General features: G+C 39.7%; 1 pseudogene; it reads left to right on the forward strand.

Moving 5' to 3' along the window:
* Window positions 1-128: 128 nt before the first annotated feature.
* On the forward strand, window positions 129-1,127 carry LOC119627216 (large ribosomal subunit protein uL30 pseudogene; annotated as a pseudogene).
* Window positions 1,128-6,833: the final 5,706 nt, after the last annotated feature.

A 6,833-nucleotide genomic window follows, 5' to 3' on the forward strand; every position in this document is an offset into this window, starting at 1 on the left:
CTATGATTTATTGTGTTTGTCAATATAGCTCTCAGTATTCCTACCACCAAGCACAGCAGCTAGCACATAGAAGAATCTCAATAAATACTTGTTAAGTAAGTGAATGAACTCTTTTTCCAGCTGGAACCATGGAGAGTGTAGAAGAGCAGAAGAAGAAGGTTCCTGCTATGCCAGAAACCCTTAAGAAAAAGGCAAGGAATTTTGCAGAGCTGAAGATCGAGCACCTTTGAAAGACGTTTGCCCAAAAGATGCTTCAAAAGGCAAGGTGGAAGCTTATCTATGAAAAAGCAAAGCACTATCGCAAGGAATCCAGGCAGATGTACAGAACTGAAATATGAATGGCAAGGATGGCAAGAAAAGCTGGCAACTTCTAGGTACCTGAAGAACCCAAATTGGCATTTATCATCAGGATCAGAGGTGTCAGTGGTATGAGCCCAAAGGTCCAAAAGTTGTTGCAGCTTCTTTGCCTTTGTCAAATCTTCAATGGAGCCTTTGTGAAGCTCAACAAGGCTTCAGTGAACATGCCGAGGATTGTAGAGCCATATATTGCATAGGAGTACCCAAATCTGAAGTCAGTAAACGAATACATCTACCAGCATGGTTATGGCAAAATCAATAAGAAGCAAATTGCTTTGACAGATAATGCTTTGATTGATCGATCTCTTGGTAAATGTGGCATTGTCTGCACGGAGGATCTGATTAATGAGAACTATACTGTTGGAAAACACTTCAAAGAAGCAAATAACTTCCTGCGGCCCTTCAAATTATCTTCTCCACAAGGTGAAATGAAGAAAAAGCCACCCATTTTGTAGAAGGTGGAGATGCTGGCAACAGGGAGGACCAGATCAACAGGCTTATTAAAAGAATGAACTAAGGTGTCTACCATGATTATTTTTCTTAGCTGGTCGGTTAATAAACAGTACCTGCTCTCAAATTGAAAAAATAAATAAATAAAAATAAATAAACAAATAAGTGAATGATTGAACTTCATTAAGAAAAATGAATTACTACAAAACTCTATACTTTCTTTTCTCACTTGGATTTGACTTGCACTTTCCTACAGAGCAAAGAAGTCACCCGGGTTCACAACAAACGGCCCAACTTAGACAGTTTACCAAGGCACAGAAGAATTCAAAATCTAGATCTTCTCACTAGAACTCTCTCCAGTGGCTCTCCTACTTGCAAATGTAATCATCTTCCCAGAGGAGAGCCAGGGACAAACCAAGGAGTAAGATTTGTTGTTCATCTTGCAACCTCTTTCGATGAATTCAACTTGCTTCACAGGAGTCCACTGGGAATGCCCCCCCCCAAAAAAACAGTCACTTGTATTACTTAAGTGAACACATGACAGTCAATGCAATAAGGCCTTGCCTTCCCCACTTCCCCATCAAAAGTTTAGCGAGGACATGGTTTTCCCAAGGGAAAAAAGGAACCTAGCCTTGTAACAGCTGTTCCACAGAATAGACTGTATGTTGATTACAACTAAGTCAAGTCAAGAAGAAATTATGTACAGTCTTATAAAAGAGAGATGTGTCTTGAACTGAGAAAGTGCATGTTCCCTCAAATATTTTCCTGCCCCCGAAAGCTTAGCCCCTTCAGTACTTGGTGTCCCTACCTTCTGCCAGCTTCTGACCCTGAGGAATGATGAAACCTCATTTTTCTAGGAACTGAAGGAGCTCTTCAGCCCCTCAAAATACAGCAAAGGAAAACTCAATGCAGCCAAAATTCAAGCCTAAATTTGAAACACAAATATGTAAACTGATCATGATGTCCACATCCTACACAAATACAACTTTCTTTTAGAAAGGAAACCCCTGCTGGTTGTGCTGTAAGTATTTTAGGCAGAATGCTTTTAGGTCTAAAGCCATTTTAAACTCTCAAAACTTTATACATCCAAGGAAAGCAAACTGAAAGTGAGCATCACTAAGTTTACTCTTATTTCTAAGATTAATTTTAACCTCCCTAGATTTCAACACCCATGCCAGTTGTCCCGACTACTAGATGCAGCTGCAATGAGGGATTTCTTAAGTCACATGGGGAACCTGGACTAAATTACTCTGGAGGGATATGTGCCATTTCTAAGTTTGTGGTTTCCTTCACTATGTTTAAAGCAAAGGTTATTAGGCACTAATGCTGCACAGATTTTCTAAATACTCTGTATTTGCCAGTGGCGGAGCCAGATGTGGACCACATTAGGAGAGACATGCGTGACAGCGTTTTCCTGAATGTCCGTGATGAATTATAATTTGCAAAGGGGAAAATTGTAGCTGTGTGGTGCCAGGATAATTTCCTCCAAATACCACTCCCATCAGGTCATTTTCTCCTCAGGGTGAGTCACAGCTCCTTTTGAGGAAAACCTAAAGTCTGGCATTAGAGGCCTCAGTCATCTGCTCTTCCTCAAGACTATCCCAAAGGATCCCTGTATGCCAGGACCACCTCTTGACTCTCCTCCTGCGTATTTTGCTTGGGTGGCTCCCTCTGTCTGGAATAGGTTGCTCTTACACCCTTGAAAACCTTGCTCAAATCTCATCATTATCAAGGAGCCTTCCCTCCCCAACCTCCCTCCACTGATTATTCTTCTGTATTCGGCATTCGCTGCAGGTATCCATAGTTGTTGCTATGACTGTTGGTGGTGGCCAATGGAAAGCTCAGCATCGAATGTGAGGCCCCATAAAGCAAGTGTGGGGAGCAGCCTCCCTGGGGGCATTTGTGCACTTTCCACTTCCCCCTTCACCGTGGGTCCCATCCTTGATTTTGCCTTGCTTTTTCATCTGCTTTGTTATCTTGATTTATTTTTACATTATATCTTAAGTTCTTTCTGAACAAGAATAGAGTGAACATGTGAGTCTCTGAACTACGTTGGCATGTGTTTTTTTCCCAGCACATGTTCTCTGTGGATGTCTGAGCTTCCACTACTTCATACGCTCCTTTGAGAAAAAAATAATCATCTCAGAAGCAAGATGTCTTCCTCTGTTCTAATTTCTGGAACTTTTATTTTGTTCTTCCTTTGATTAAAAGAGTATGTGTGCAAGACCCCTTGTGTAATATCACCTACAACCCAGAATTATCATCCCATGTTACGCATGAAAAAGCACATAATCAAAAGACTAAACAGACAACCCATAGACTGGGAGAAAATAGTCACAAACTATGCATCCAGCAAAGGACTAATATCCAGAATCTACAAGGAACTCAAACAAATCAGCAAGAAAAAAACAAATAATCCCATCAAAAAGTGAGCAAAGAACACGAATAGGCAATTCTCAAAAAATATATATGAACAGTTAACAAACCTATGAAAAAACATTCAACATCACCTTACTCCTGCAAGAATGCTCATAATTAAGAAGCCAAAAAACAACAGGTGTTGGCATGAATGTGGTGTAAAGGGAACACTTTTACTCTGCTAGTGGCAACGTAAACTACTAAAACCACTATGGAAAACAGTATGGAGATTCCTTAAAGAACTAAAAGTAGAACTACCATTCAATCCAGCAATCCCACTACTGGGTATCTACCCAAAGGAAAAGAAGTCATTATATGAAAAAGACACATGCACATATGTGTTTATGGCAGCACAATTCACAATTGCAAAGATATGGCACCAACTTAAGTGCCCATCAGTCAACAAGTGGATAAAGAAAATGTGGTATATATACAACATGGAATACTACTCAGCCATACAAAGGAACAAAATAATGCCTTTTTGCAGCAACTTGGAAGCAGCTGGAAGTCATTATTCTAAGTGAAGTAACTCAGGAATGGAAAACCAAATAAAGTGTATTCTCACTTATAAGTGGGAGTTAAGTTATGAGGATGCAAAGGCATAAGAACAACATAATGGACTTTGGGGATTTCGGGGGAAGGGTGGGAGGGGCATGAGGGATAAAAGACTACATCTCAAGTACAGTGTACAGTGCTTGGGTGACAGGTGCATCAAAATCTCAGAAATCACCACTAAAGAACTTATCCATGTAACCAAAAACTGTACCCCAAAACTATCGAAATAAAAACAAAAAGTTTTTTAAAAACTAAATGGTTGACCCAAAGTCACCCACTCTGCCTTATAGGCAGAGTCAAGACTTGAACCCAGGCCAGCCTAACTCAAAATGCCTTGACTCTGTATTCCCTAAAAGTGTCTAGCACCAAAACAGACACCATGAAGTGTCTAGCACCATAACAGGCACTCAGTGACTTGCACTAATTCATTGTTGAAGTATGACCCAGAACATTTGGTACAGAATTGAATAAAACCATGACAGCAAAGCTATTGAAAACTGAGCTTGCAAAATTGGTAGAATTGGCTTCATGAAAAACTGAAGAGATTCTAATTAGGTCTATAAGAAAAAGACAACACAGATCTACAAAACACTCTGGATGTGGGTGAAGAGAATACTAGAAGAGATGCTGTGAGCTGATGTCCAAATTTGAATACAAAAGGAAAAGAATAGATGGGCACGCTGGTTTAGATTTATAGGTCCAGGGCAAACTGATCCAACTGTGGAATCACTGAATCTCCCTTGGGTTTCAATGAGGTTATCCTTGGTAGTTACTTTCAACCCTGAGGGGTTTGACAAAATGGGACAGACAGGCTTTTTACACCTGAAGCCAGAATATAGAATCTTTGTTCATTAAGAATCTTCATACATGTTACCTTCTCTAATACTTTCCCTAACTTCCCCCAGTGTTTCATGTTTATTATATTTACACATGGTCTTAAAATGACGCGTCTATGTCTGTCTTGCTATGTTGCCCAGGCTGGTCTCAAGCTCCTGAGCTCAACCAGTTCTCCCACCAGAGCCTCCCAAAGTGCTGGGATTACAGGCGTGAGCCACTGCACCTAACCTAATTCTCAAACTTATATGGAGGAACAACGACCTACGAGTAAATAAAGCACTCCTGAAAAGGAATATCAAGACTTATTCCAAAGCTGAAATAACAAAGACGGTGCTGTACTGGCACAGAAATAGACAAATTGCCCAGTGGAACAGACTAGAGAACCCAGAAACAGAGAGAGAGAGAAAGAGAGAAGAGTGGGTACATGAGGATGGAAGAGAAGGCACTGCAGATGACAAGGAAACAATGAACTGTTCAATAAATAGTGCAAGGCCATTGGTTACCCACATTGGGGGAAAAAAAACTGTGACTAATCCCTGCCTTGCACCATGCAGAAGAATCAAATGCTAGTAGATTTAAGATTTAAATACATAAGGCAAAACTCTAAAACTTTTGAAGGCAACATGGGAGAATATCTTTAGAACATCAGAGAAGTGAAGGTTTCTTAAAGAAAACACAAAACTATGAAAGAAAAATAATAAATTTGACTACATTCAAATTAAGAACTTCTGTTTAACAGTAGACCCATGAAGAAAGTGATCAAAAAAGCAACAATGTAGAAGATATTTGCAATATATATAATCAATATAATCTATGTAAAGATGATGTATTTTTAAAAATCTTTTCAAAGTTCAATAAATAAGTTAATAAATACACAGTTCACAGAGCAGAAAATATGAATAGCCCATAAATATATAAAAGAACACTCAACATCATTAGTAATTGCAGAGACACTAAGATACCAGTGAGACTTTACTTTTTACCCACTGAATTGGCAAAAATTAATAAGGCTGATATTGTCAAAAACTTGGGCTGGGTGGAGTGGCTCAGGCCTGTAATCTCAGCACTTTGTGAGGCCAAGGCAGGTAGATCACTTTGAGCTCATGAATTCGAGACCAGCCTGAGCAATATGATGAAACCACGTTTCTACAAAAAGTACAAAAAATTAGTTGGGTGTGGTGGTGCACACCTGTAGTCCCAGCTGCTTGGGAGACTGAGGTGGGAGGATAGTTTGAACCTGGGATGCAGAGGTATGGGGGTTCAGTCAGGATGGTGGGAGAAATTGTAAAATTATAGGAAATAAACACAAACCCTCTTGGAAGCCTGGGGATTTGCATAAAGTGTTTGGCTGAAGGCAGCTGAATTCTCTTAAAAGTTGAGGGCATAGATACATAGGAATGTAGAGCAGTTTATCTAAATAGTTTGTTTATTCATGTGGTCCTAAGACCAACATTTGATCAACGAGGGGTGCATAATTGCTCTCTACTAGGGAGGTCAGCAATGTCAATTACCCTCTAGTGGTATTTACTCAAGACCTTTGTTATTTAATCTACACTGAATAAATGTGAGCTTCACTGGCTGAATGGAGCCATGGCTGCTACTCTTTACAGAATCTTCCTTGGTGTCTGTGAGGGGCCCAGACCCTTAGCTGGACTGACAGGCAGAATATCTGTGTCAGTGTACATTATTCATCCGTTGTTGGGTCAGGATCTGCAAAACAAACCCCCACACAGAGGTTGCAGTGAGCTGAGATCATGCAACTGTGCTCCAGCCTGGGCGATAGAACCACACCCTGCCTCAAAAAAAAAAAAAAAGAACTTGGAAAGAGTATGATTCAACTGGAATCTTTATTCACTCTTGGCAGGAGTCTAAATTGGTACAATCCCTCAGAAAAAATAAGTTAAATATATTCATATACCTTATAGCCTAGCAATTCCACCCTAGAGAAACCCTCGCATATGTACACAAATTTATGTGGTTGTACTTCTAAGTATAACCCTAGAGAAATTCTTGCATGTGATTTATGGATAGGAATGTTCAGAGCAATATCAAAATAACAACTAGAAACAACCCAAGTGTCCAAAGTGTTCAGAGAAAGAATAAACAATTATTTATAACTACTCACACAATAAAATGCTATAGACAGTAGTGAAAATAATGAACTACATGCAACATGGATGAATCTTAGAAACAAAATATTGAGTGGAAAAAAAGCA

This window comes from Chlorocebus sabaeus, chromosome 14 (genome assembly GCF_047675955.1).
Source record: "Chlorocebus sabaeus isolate Y175 chromosome 14, mChlSab1.0.hap1, whole genome shotgun sequence".
Classification (NCBI taxonomy): Eukaryota; Metazoa; Chordata; class Mammalia; order Primates; family Cercopithecidae; genus Chlorocebus; species Chlorocebus sabaeus.